Here is a 13,905-nt window from a genome sequence, read left to right on the forward strand (position 1 = left end):
GAGTATAGAGGAATGTGAGATTTGGATTCCTGGGTAGTGAGGATGGTACTGGTGAGTGTGGTTTAGTGTTTTAGTTTGTTAGTCAATGAGTTTGTCGTGATCCTATAGATCTTGTTAAGGATAATGTTTGCATTGTGGTTGTTATGAGTTGGTATGGGTTTGCAGTGTTATTAGATATTGGATGGAGTTTACGAATGTGAGGAAAATTTAGTGGTTAGATACTAAAGGTATTCTTTTGAAGGAAGTAAGGTTGGGTGCTTAGAGAACAAGTGTGGCATTGGTAAAAATTCTTTTGTGTCCAAAATTAGGTGTTTGCCATTGACCATATCGGTCTTATGTTTGAGAGGTGAAGGGGTATTTTCCATGTAGGCATATGAGTGGTGGTTTCCTTAGAAACGATGGTGGTTTGGCCAAATCTTGAGGAATCTGGTGAGATTCAAGGAATATGAGAACTTGTGTGTGGAACTCCATCTTGGAGTAAGTGGTGTTAGGTATCATGTCGATGTTTGGTACCGAGTGCAAAGTTTTATCCAGCTGGTTAGTCAGTTGGTTGATATCGGGGTTTGGTTAACACGTGGTCACCTTGGGAATGGCTTGGGTTGGTCTGCGAGGTTGTAAGGTTGTGGGTGCATTAGAGTGGATTGGCGAACAATAAGTCTCGTGTAAGTGGTTGTGAAGATTGTATGTAGATTGTCTTGAAATTATGAAAAATCTTCTGGTTTGGGTAACGTATTGTGAACTCTTCATTTTGCGTGTGCTATATGCCTTGTGTAGCTGAAAACTTATGGTGATGATATGCCGGAATGGAATTGCCAGATTGTGGATTCCTTTGTTTGGTGTTTGTGTCTTATTGTGTTGTAATTTCTATTAATTGTTATTATAGAAATGTTATGTTTATGTTGGTTGTGAAATCACTATAAGAGTGATGGGAATTGTTGGGTGATTATGTTGAGAAACGAACTCAGAAGATGAATTTTTCCTTGTATTGTAGCCTCGGATGGCAATGTTGAACTATAATATCTTGGATTTAATCTAAGTGTTAATAAAGGATTTCGATGCGTAGTTTATTTGATTTAATAATGGCTGAATTTAACAAAGTGTGATAATGTGAATGATTCAGTGTTCGGAGTAACACTTTATTTTATTATTGGAAAATGGTTGCAAAAATTTTAAGAATTTACTTGGAAATCGAGAATGTATTTTGGTTATGGAAACCTTCAAAGAAAATGAGAAAATGTGGAATTTTTTTTTTTTTTTACATGATTGTGTTGTAAATAATGTCACCTTTTTGTGGTTGGTTCACCTCGTGTTGCGTTGTGTTTTTAATTTCGGGGATGAAATTTCCTACGGTGGAGAGGTTGTAGCACTTGTACCCTTTTAAAACGTTTGGGAAGTGTATTTGAATCATTTATTTTATTTTGGAAATCTTTGGTGTTGTTGTATCTTGGTTTCGGAGGAGTGCAAATCAATTTAAACTTGTTGGGATTGTTTGTTCACACTTGTTTACGTTGAAAAGTTGTTTGGGAACTTAGAAATCTTGTTTTGAGGTCGACACCGGTCTTGGTGGTGTTGACACCTACCTTTTGTTGTTGGCCTCAAAGGTCGACACCAGTCTGGGAAGGGTCAACCCTTATCCTGGAATTGCTTGCTGAAATTTGGTGTCGACGCCAGTCTAGGAAAGGTCGACACCTTGCCTATTGCACTTTTTGCTTTTCTGTCTGAAGGGTCGACATCTCTACCAAAAGGGTCAACACCTACATGTAATTGTCAGCTTTTTGGGTTGGTTTTTTTTTTTTATCAGCAAAGAAAAATTTCATTAATAGCATGAAATTAAAGGTACAGGAAGATGACATGCATCGAGAGAGATTCGTAAAGTACAAAAATACCCCTACTACTACTACTCGCATCCATACAACCAACCCCTTGGCCTCACGATTTTTTAAACAAAAAAAGTTAAGAAGGACTTAACTCGAAAATAAAATACATGACTCCCACAAATTCAACCCACCAAATCACCAAAACCTCTTTTATTTTGGGTCCTACTTTTTGAGGGTTTTTTACTTGTCCTTTTATTTGACTTTAGGAAAATTTTCTACTACTGTAAATAGACCCAAACCACTTTCCTTTCATTACTTTTTCCTCATATTTTCTTCTCAAACCGTGATTTCTCTCTTCTCTCTCTAAAACTTGATTTTTCGCATCTAGATCTCTAGATCTACTCACCTAGAGTGATCTTTTCACCATGGTCCTTTGAGAAAGATTGTAGATCTCGTCAAGGGCTTTCTTTTGATCCGAATAGTTCATTGTTTCGTCGCCGATCAATTTTGGGTTGTCATCTCTTCGCTTCAAGAGGTAGGGATTTCTTTACTCCGTTCTAATACCTCGTCTATAGATGGATGTGGTAGATCTTATTGCATAGAAACCATATTCATTATGGATTTTTTTGAAAGCCATGAAAGGGGATCTAAGATTTGATATTTGTGATTGGAATTGTTCAGTTGTTTGTTGTTTGGGTTAACTGGGGAAATGATTTAATATGTTTGTGAAGAGAGTGAGGAAAGCCCTAATTTAATATTATTGATTTAATAAATTTAAAAAGGAAGAGAGTTGAATAATCTTTGTATTTTGCTACTATGGGTTATATAATCGTGTTTATAGCAAAAGAAAATCAAAAGAGAAGTAACCACGGTGTTGGTATTGTTTTAGACTAATCATGTGAAATTGAGTTGAGTTATGGTTTTGATACCAATGGAATTGGTTTTGTAAAATAAAGAGGATGGATTTGGTTTCAGTTTTGGTTTTGTAAAATGACGAGAATGAATTTTTAGAAAATGGTTGGAGTTGTGTGGATTGTAAAATAAATAAATAAAAAAGTGGTCTTTTTGAAAGAAAATGAAATCATCACCCTTTGTAAATTGATAATGAACTTGAGGTCGGATTTAAGAACTTTTACATATTACCATTGTTATTAGACTGAAAGTCTTGCGAGAATTGAATTTTTGTTTTCGTTTCGTATTAGATGTAGAAATGGATAGATATGAATGTAAATGGTGGAGTTGGATATTTGTCATCTCTCACCTATGAAAATATGGATAGTTTATCTATTTTGGAGATTGTATATCTGTTTAGAAATATATGTTTTGGGCTATCGGTGGAGGATAACTATGACTGTTGTAGAAAGCATGAGGATTAGGTGAATTGAAACTAATCTCTTGTTGGTTGTCATTAAATATGATCATGTTTTAAATACATTGCATATGTATGATGTTTGGAAGAAAATGGGGATGTATTCCATGTTTGGGGGGTGATAGGAGATGGACTCTATTGAAATTAAGTTGGCCGGAGTGTCTGGGGTGAAAGTCCCGAAACCGCGCGTATATATATATACGCGGATGAAATTTTCGTAAAATGGAAAATTGAAGTGTTTGTGTAATAATTGTGTTGATTGAGAACCACTGAGTTGTAGCCTCAGTTGGGTGTCTAAAATGTAATGAATTAGCTCATGACTTGAGATGAAATAAATTAACTTGAAATAAATTGTCATGAAATGAAGTAAGACTAAAATTGTAACAACCCTCACTACAACTTAGTCATACTTGCATACATTTATGTATGATCTTGTTTTGTTGTATCGCATTTGCAAATCTTGCCTTGCTTTGCTTGAGTGTTGCTTGCATACTTTGTTCTTGCCTGGTGTGTTGTCGAGGTCATCTTAAGCCTAGTCACCTTTGAACCCTTTTTACACTTAGAATTATCTTGGAATCACTTTGGTTGACCTCCAACTTCGCCCTGGCATATTGGCTGAGATGTCACTATCTAGGCCGAGGTGTGCAGCATCAAGGCCGAGATGTTGTCCTTGCACCTAAGTGATTTTGTTCCTAGATGGGTATGACCTAGACCGAGGTGTGGCACATCTAGGCCAAGGTGTGGCACAGCTTAGTCAAGTGTTGTCCTTCCAAGCCGATGTCACTGTTACCCTACTTGCCGAAGCTTTGTCCTTAGCCGAGATCATCACTTGCCGGAGTGCTCTTACCGTCTGAGCTTGTTGAACACACTTTGTCATAGTCTTGTCTTGTCTAGTCAGTCACCTTTTTGGAGAAGAGCCAACCAGCCGATGCCACGTGTCCCAGCAGAGGGTTAAGTCTGTGGCTGTCGAGAAAAAAAAAACATATCATTTTTATTTTGTATTATACCCCTTGCCTTTAGAGAGAGAAGCTCTAGGGTGAGGAGGAGAAGTTTTGAGTGAGAAAGTACACTCTCAAGCTTGATCGTTAGAGTTCGAACCGTTAGATTCGAGTTTTGAGGTTAGAATCTTAATCTACTCTTGTTGTTCTTATTGATCATTTAGTTGCATTGTACGATCGAATCTGTTCTGCATGCCATGCATTGATTTAAAGTTGGTTTTAGAAACATAAAATGGTGTTCATGTGTTATGGAAGAAAAGTCTTGTTTTGATCTGAGAGTTTGTATCAAGAACCATGTTTTTGTGTTTGTTTTCTTAAGATCTTCAAGTATGGGTACCCAGGTCTATGTTTTCGAACTCATAGCATGAAATCTCAGATTTTGCAATAACAAGTTATGATTTAAGCATGCATGTTCTTCATCTCCTTTTTCTTCATGTTCTTCGAAGGGAAACCCAGATTTTCCCAACTTCGCTTTTGACTGTAGCTGTCAGGACCACACCTCGGCGAGAAGGTGTGGAACCTCGGCCAAGACCTGGTTGGTGCCCAGTATGTTTTCCTATGATGAGAAACAGTGTTTGTTGTGGTTCGACTTAGTTTTAAGGAATGTCGGGATCATTACATCCATGTAAAGCTTATTTTGAGAATGCATTTCACATCCATCTTTGAGCATGTCTTCTTGTCTACTTGAAGTTCCTTCAGTAGTATTTGCCATATGATTGTAGGTCCTTGATCTTTGCCTTGAGCCTACACCCGAAGAACTAGGTGAGTGGTATTCTTAATAAAGCTATGTTATAATGTTTTGATAAAGCTTGCTTCGCTTCGTTTTGATAAAAGTATTTGTCAAGCATAAATGATTGTCCCTATTTTGTGTATCAATTATTAGCTTTGTTTTGGATGACGTTCTTGGAAAGTCCCTTGCACTGGAGGACTCTAAACTTTCGCAGTACAAGTCCTTTTCGTGTTAGAGGACTTTAAGCCTTTGTAACATAGGTCCTTTTGTGCTAGAAGACTCTAAACTTTTGTAGCACTCTTGTTTGAGATATCTCCCTTGCCACCGACGGCCTTGTGCGAGTGGGTTCATTTAATCGATTCTGGGTCGATTATTCCCTTGTTTTGCCACTGACGGTTTACCACGTGGGTTTGTTGTTCGGTATGTCACCATTTTGTATTATGTTGATGCTAGTAAGCATCCCTTGGAGCTTGAAGATTTGCTAGATGAACGTGGTTCATCCCTTGATTTGTAAAGTTTGATGTGTATTGTTTTGAAGTGACCTCGCCTATTATTCATGCAAACCTTTATTACTTGTACCATTCACTGAGTATCCAAGCTCACCCTCTCTATATATATGTAGGTGATGAGCAGGACGGCGGCGACGCCTAGATGTGTTTTACAAGCTTGTTTTGGATTTCCTGTTATGTCGGCTTGACTAGTTTTTGTGTCGGCAATCTTGAAGATTATGCTTCTCGACTTGTAATACTTGTATTCTACATACGTCGGCTTGAGAAGCCTTTTGATCAAGATGTAACATGTATTTTGGTTATTAATCAACTGATTGTAAAATCATATTATGTATGTCATCTCATTTGATCTATGCACAGTTCTTATGGACCACTTGGATTTTGATTTACTGCTTCCGCATTTGTAAGACCCTTATTTATACTCCGCGAGTGTGTGAATCCTCATAAGAGGCCTTGGTAATCTCGGATTACCGGCCATCATGGCACCATCCTACTAGGGGCAGTTTGGGGTCGTGACAAAAATGGCTTGAAGTGTATCTTTGGCCTGGTATTTCGTTATGGGAAGGTGTATCCTTGGTTTACTGGCTTAAGGCAGGTAGAGCAGATCTTATTTATCATTATTATCTCAGTTTATCAAGAAGGCCGAGTTGACCCATTCGTTGAGTGGATAGTTGTTGGTTGCTTATTGTTTTCCCTTTGTACTGAATATACATATGTACAGATATGAATGAGTTGGAAACAAACGTAAGTACTGTATTGAGATTGTGAATAATGTGAAGGACATCGGATACTTGTGAACATATTTCAAAAAGGCAAATCTGGTGTAAGTTTGAAAAGTGGGAGAAAGCGTAATGGACTTGTGAAATTGTTTTCAGGAATTTGTTACTGTCATATGAGTTTTGGCAAAAGGTAACAAGAAGGAAGAAAAGTAAATTGCTTATGTTGTTGAACGAAATGAATGATTTTGAGAAAAATTCTTATGTAAATGTGTTTCTGTGTAAACCGTCACATATTATGTATATGTTATGATTTAAATCATTAATGATCATAGCTATCTATATGTTGTTATTGTTTAGGATCCCTACTGAACTTTATATTCATCCCACGTTGCTAATCTTTTTTTCAGGTGAATGTCGAGAATTGTTTCAAGAACGAGGATCTTCTATGTTGGCCACGGGGGCTTTTATTTGTAGGTAGAATGCCATTGATGTAAAAGGGTTAAATCATTTCCTTTAATTTAAAAGATGTAAGTCTATGGACAATTTATTTTTATTTTTTTTTAAACTCATTTTACATTCACTTCATATTCGAATGAGAGAATCTTCAATAATGGTACTCGTTATTGTATTGAATTTCCACGTATGATCTCTAAAATTGTGTTATAATAAAGGATTTAGTAATGATATCCGTTGGCATAAAAAGTGAGGCGTGACAGAAGGTAACCATACCTGGCACTGTGGATCCACACACGATCATAACGTTGCTGGGGAAGGCTGGAAAGAAAGTAGAGCTGTTGTCGGAAATGAACAACCAGAACCAAACTATGCAAGCTGCTTAACCCACGCCAGTTCAAGGCATTGATCAGCATAAGGATGCCAAACGGCACAGCTTCTTCAATTGTCACAAATTAATCGCCTGAAACAAGTGGAGCTAACCAATTCCAAGAACATGAAGATGACCTTCAATGACCACAACTACAATTTGGGTCGTAAAACTGACACCACCAAGAGTAAAAAGATAGTCATGGATGATGTTCAGGGGCATCAAAAGCACCATTGTGGGAATGGTGGATCTGCTGCCGCTGCAGCTCTTGCATGTTGTGGTGGTTATGATCATGTGAGTATCTTGTGAGTTGCATCTTTCTGTCTTCGGTTCTTGGACTTTGATCTTCTTTTCTTTATTTGTTTTGACCTATTTTAAAGTCATTGTTATGAAGTTAATATTGTAGAAGCGGAGTTAATTTTATTCAAATCACGAATTTAACTAATATGCAATAGACAGAATATATTATAATTTTTAATGTTTGAACATAATTTTTTTTTTAAATATTACTTTAATATTTTAAGTCTCATTTTATATTCTTATGTGTAGATAACTCATAAATAAAATCAAATTATTTCATTGGATACGCCATAGGACTCAGTCATATTGACTAGGGGTGGGCGCGGGTCGGTTGCGGCCACGGAATCTCCAATCCGCCATCCGTCCGCCAGATTGGCGGATTGAAGAAAATTAATCCACATCCGTCCACCAATCCGGCGGATGTGGATTGAGCGGATTGACGGTTTGGCGGATGGATGCAAATCGGTTTGGCAGTTTAAAATTTTATAAATTTTCAACATAATTCAACTTGTGCACTTCCTCAAAAAAAAAAAAAAAAAAATATTGCAGTCATTGACTTAAAAAAGTATTACAATCACTGTATGTCTTATTCGAAGAAAGAAAGTGTGAAACTTTAAAACATCACGATCACTGCATGCCTCATCCACATATTACAATCATAGCATGATTTATCCACATAAAGTATTACAATCTGTGATTCTTAAAATATAATAACAATTTAAACCACTAAAACCATAAACAGAGCAGTATCTACATATGTTTTTGAAAATAAAAACCAACCAGCATATATCATATTTTCTATTTACTATTTTTAGAGTTAGATTTAAAAACTAAAAAATATAGATGAATAATACGTTTATTTTTTTCAATTCAAAAAATATATTTAAGTTGAAAACTTTTTTTCAACAGAATATTTAAACTCTTTTTCAATTGAAAACACAAACATAATATTTAAACAAATTGAAAATACAAAGTCTTATAAATTATTAGGGGTGCTCGCGATTTGGCGGTTTGGCGGTTCGGTTGCGGCCACAAAATCTCAAATCCGCCATCCGTCCGCCAAATTGGTGGATTGGAGAAAATCAATCCGCAACCGTCCGTTCGTCATCACACATCCGTCCAAAATGCTGCGGATCGGTTTGGTTCGGTCGGTTTTGGCGGATCGATATATCCGCTGCTCACCCCTAATATTGACCATTATGATTTATGTCCATTTATCATTCCACATGTGGTGTTTGTCTCGTCCGGTCTAAGTGATTTACCTACGCATTATATATGACCTTTGTGTCGGTGAATTGGAATCCAAGTCATATTTTTTATTATAATATATTTATTATCTATTTAGGCTTAGTTTGGGAAGACTAAATAAGTGTATTTTTTTATTTTTTTTGTATTATGTGTAAAAAAAATAGAGAGGAGATGTTGATTGATGTGACCAAAAAAAGATAAAAAGATAAAATAAGTGCACTTTTTTCTTTGTAGCCAAACTTGACCTTAGAGATCTTTTGAAAAGATTCACATGTACACATACACAGCTGGATTAAACTTTATTTCAAATCAGCTAGCAAACATAGATAATTTAAGATTTGACTTTAAGATAGATGTTTTCTTCTTACTTTTTAAAAATTAACTTTCTTTTAATTGAGGTAGCATAAAATGTAAAATAATTTTGTTACTTTTATATTACGGTGGTACTATATGCACTAATTAATATATACATTAATATATTAATATTACAAAAAATTAAAATTTTAGAGATCAAAATTTAGGAAAAAAATCATTTTTTAGGGACCAAATAATTTTGTTACGAAAAGTGTCATTATTTATATTTTTAGCAATAAAAATTAGACATTAGTGATGAATTATTATCTTTTTGGGACCAAATATTTTTGAGACCAAATTATTTTGTCCCTAAAAGTCTATTTATTAGTGACATTTTCAAATTTTGTCACTAAAAACCTCATTTTTTACTTTTCAGGACAATTTTTTAACGACTATCCTCATAACGGTAAAAATTGATCCCTAAATGTCTTTTCTAACAAATTTTTTACTTTTAGAGATCAAAATATTTGATCTCTAAAACTCTTATATGTTGTCGTGCAACTAGTATTATGATATCATTAACGATCTTATTTATTATACAAATTATAAATATTCAAAATTTCTAAAATTATGTCATATCATCGATTAGTATACTAATGCATATTAATTAATATATATAATATTATTCCTTACACTAAAATAAAATGAAATAAATTATCCTCAGCACCACCTCCCTAATACCCTCGCTATTGGCTCTCTTTATCAACCCTCGAGCAGTTGTGGTATTCTCATGAAATTTGAGTAACAAATTATTGACCAGTTCTTTAGCTTTGAATTTATCAAAAAGTCCAACTTTTTGCTGGGTTACACTACAAGAATTTACACAATTTGCGACCACTTTTGCCGACCAAAAAAATTTTGGTCGCAAAAAAATTCCATTTGCCGACCAAAACTAAATTTGGTAGCTAAAAATTCAGATTATTACCGACTAAAATTTTTGGTCGCAAATGAGTAATTTTTGGCGACCAAATTACACTAGTTGTCGCCAAAAATCTGGGCGGAGAATGACATTTAAAAGGGAGCTGTGTATGCTACTTTAGCGACTAAAAAAATTTGGTCGCTGATACCAAAACGACGTCATTTTGGTATCAAAATTCATTACCCGACCATCAGTTTGGTAGGGGATAAATTTACTAATTCAAACACACAATGAAAAATGCTATTTACGCGCCTCTTTCACACCTCAGGCGAATTCGATCAAACCTCATTCGCGCCAATCACCTCACTTTACCCTCAACCTTGCCATCCTCGGTCAGCGCCTCCCCACCATCTGCGCCTCCGTCCCTCTTCGCCATTTCTGTTTCGTCTTGGGGATTTCTGATTCATCTAGGTATTTTTTTCAACTTATAATAGTTTCTCTCTGTTTATATATCTGTGTCTCATTTTTTCTATTTGATTCCTCATACGCGTCTTGTTCTACAATCACTCACCCACCAGGGCCCTCACCATCGCGATTTGTCGGAGCATCTCCTACTCGCCCTAAAAATCAATTTCAGGTATAAATCCTCTGTATCACTCTCATGAACTCAGTCTCTGCCTGTGTCTCCCTCTCACTGTCAATGTTTGTGTTGATGTTTGGTACTGGGATATGTTGATTATAAGATTTCGTGTTGTTGTTTGTGAACTCCCCCAATCTGTGATGTTGTAGTGTTTTTTTGCTGCTATTTCTTTAAGTATCCCTGTTTAAAATATACCTAATGAGAATATAATTTTTTGGGTGCTTTTGTAAGTTATTTGTAATTTGATTTCAGAACAAATTAGTTGGTTAATAGAATTTATTCCTGAGATTTTTTAAGTACCCTTAAATGAGGCACAGGCTGTACAAGGACTTACCGTATATACCATCCTTTAGAAGTTGGAGTTGAATTTTTAAGAAGAGACTGGGTAGCACATCTTATTTTAGCTTATTAATTTCCATCTGATACAACCCCAATTCATCCAAGTTCAACCCTTTCGCAGTAGTTGTGGTGGTGGCAGAAGAAGCAGAAGCAGTGCAAAATGATCCATTAATTGGTAGAGATATATTCCTGTAAATACAATGTAAAAGATAATAATTAATAGTTCATTTTTCATGTTAATCAAATCACACCAAAGAAAAAGCATTTTACGTATAAAACTCGAATATATAGAAAACACAAACCTTGCAACATTTGGAGGTTGAGTGACACTCAAGCTCTTGCTACAGTAAGGATTACCACTAGCAAACCAATTCCCATTTTTGTGGTTTGATTTAGATTGAGCCAATGATATGACAATGTCTTGCTTATTCAACTGGTGTTCCCTTTATTTGATCAGTAATTCCTTGAAATATGCTTTCACGAACCGCGGCACTGTTAAGACTATGATAGTTACTCTCCTTGAAATTTACTCGGCTTTTCCTTTACTTTTCAGTCATATAGAAAAGGAAAACTGACTAAAAGTTTGAAACAAGGCTTTGAATAAAGGCATGATTGGTAGACGAATCAATATTGAGAGTCGCAATGAAAATATGAGGAGTATCAAGTACTATGTATCTTAATCGGGTGATGCAATGATGAATTTTAAAAAATTCATCAGCCATGAAGAAAGTGTTTTATAGCAGCCAAATTAGCTATGATTGAGTTGCTAATATGTTATGAACATGAATTGGCTGATATGAAAATAATTTAAATCCCATATCAGTATCAAGAGACCAAAAAAAATAAACTAATAATATCAACCTACATGTCTATCGCTACTCTAAATTTGATCTTATAAAACAATAATTAATGTAGGGGTTGATTCTTGTTTTTCTTAAAGATCAGTGAATGGTTTAGGGTTTAATAGATTGTTAAAACAAGACTTCTTTACTAGCTAAAATTGTTGCCTCATGAGCAACCACTTCCCTAAATTATCAAACTTCTAGTGATCGAAAAATTGTGATGACATTTAAGGGGGGAAAAGGACTAGGACACAAAAGGTGTTAAGTAAATAGTGAAAATCAATCGCCATTAAGTTGTTGATAACATGTAAACCTGTAAGGACTAATCCAAGGATCAAGTTGCATTAAAAGCTGCCTAGAAGGAGGGCTTTTTGGAACCCAACTCAGATCCCTTCCATCAATGTAGCATGAAAGTGGCATACCGCCTTGGTTCTCCATCTCCACCTAATCAAGATTGATGTTGTTAGATGTAGTATAATAAATTATAGCACAAAAAATTTACGCACCCAAGTAGAAACCATAATTAAAAGATGATGGTGCAGTGCTCAAATTTATAATTTGCACCTGAGTGTTGGGTTGGCTTTGTAAGGAAGAATAGCTACCACTCAATGCATTCTGGCGAAAAAAGTAGACAAAGAATCAATTGCAACATTCTGAACAAAATTTGACTAAGTGGTATCATATGAACAAATATTAGATGTAATGCTGACACCATCCTACTTGGTATCATAGGAGATTAATGTGCACGAGCAATGGAAACTCACTTTTCTTCCTACCACTTTTTCCAAAGACTGTTTCAAGTTTCTCTCGCACCACATGAGTTGATGTAGAGAGGGTTCTTGCTCTGGGAGCAGTTCATAATCCCTACAGAACATCGAAAAAAAGAAGGGATCAATATCACAATATTAAAAGAAATGGAAAAAACAATTGTTAGAATATCTACACAGAGAGGAACCTAGTTCTGATGAACCTCACCTGATATTAGCCTCCAAAATTTGTAATTCTAATGTCCTTTTTTTATTTGTAGCTCAAGGTTCTAAAGTAGAAACACAATCAGAGTTAGTATTGAACAAGTTTATCCTAAATTAAAGATATTGTGTGTATATGTGTGTGTTGTAATGTTGTATGTATATATGTTCTGGTGAAGATTTACTTACTTCAACTCTACATTCAGTAGATTGGAGAATCCATTTGGTACAAGAAAGCAACAATGCAACATAAGCCCATAAAATTTAATTAGAAAATATTCATTTAACAAAAACAAAACAACACAAAAGTGATTTACAAATATGAATCATAAGCAACATATTAAACATCAACAAGATTTGAACTGACCCTTGGAAATCCAATTATACTTATTGCACCCTTAAATTTAGCCTCTTATTTAATTATTTAATTTGTTTAAATATTTAATGAATTAAAATTATTGACTATTTTTCATACTTGAACTGGATTATAATTATTTACAATCTGTTTGATTTCATATCTTTCTATCTATAGTAGGATTTGAATTTGATTTTACTAGATTCACATTTAATTGGACTAGGTTATAGCATGTCTCTCAAAATCTTAAAATTATGTTGATTTAAAGATACTGTTTTTCCAAAAAACAAAGAGCACTTCAAATGTCAAGATTTTTTTTATAATAATTTTTATTATATAGAAAACGCGAAAAACTAAATAAATAAAACTCGATACAACTTTATAAATCTATCGAATGAATTAAAATCCTTCCTTTGTTTAGCCATCAATTTGGACCATCATCCTGGTAACAATTTATATATATATATATATATTTTGTAGATGGGACAATTTTTATAATTAATGAAACTAAATATGTATGGTTTTTAAAAATTATAAAAAAAATAAAAAATAAAAACAAAGAAGGGAATGTTCCTATTGTTTGTCAAACAAATTTGTAACATGAGTGAACAAATAAGATCGGTCTTGTTGTTTATTTATAAAAAACAAAAACAGACATGGAGAAAGAGAGGAAAAATTGTGTTTCTTACAACTTAGTTTTGTTTGACAACGCATGAAAAACTAATAGTCGAAACGATGTTAATTAGAAATCTTAAAATTATCATAAATAAACAAATAAATAAGAATTGTAAGAGACAAAGACAGAGAATCTAACTGTTTTTCAAGATATTGAAGCTTGCTAGTATCGCCTTTAATGCGGTCTAGTTGGTGTATCTTTTCCTGCTTCTCCTACATGAATATGAACAGGTGATGAATTAAATTACACAAAAAATAAATAGTAATAATCCATTTTAGATCTGCAAGACATCATAACTACCGAAAATTATAAAACAAAATCCAATTTCCAACCCTAACATAAAAATCGGAACACAAAAC

Source organism: Camellia sinensis, chromosome 14 (genome assembly GCF_055761805.1).
Source record: "Camellia sinensis isolate YWXY chromosome 14, ASM5576180v1, whole genome shotgun sequence".
Classification (NCBI taxonomy): Eukaryota; Viridiplantae; Streptophyta; class Magnoliopsida; order Ericales; family Theaceae; genus Camellia; species Camellia sinensis.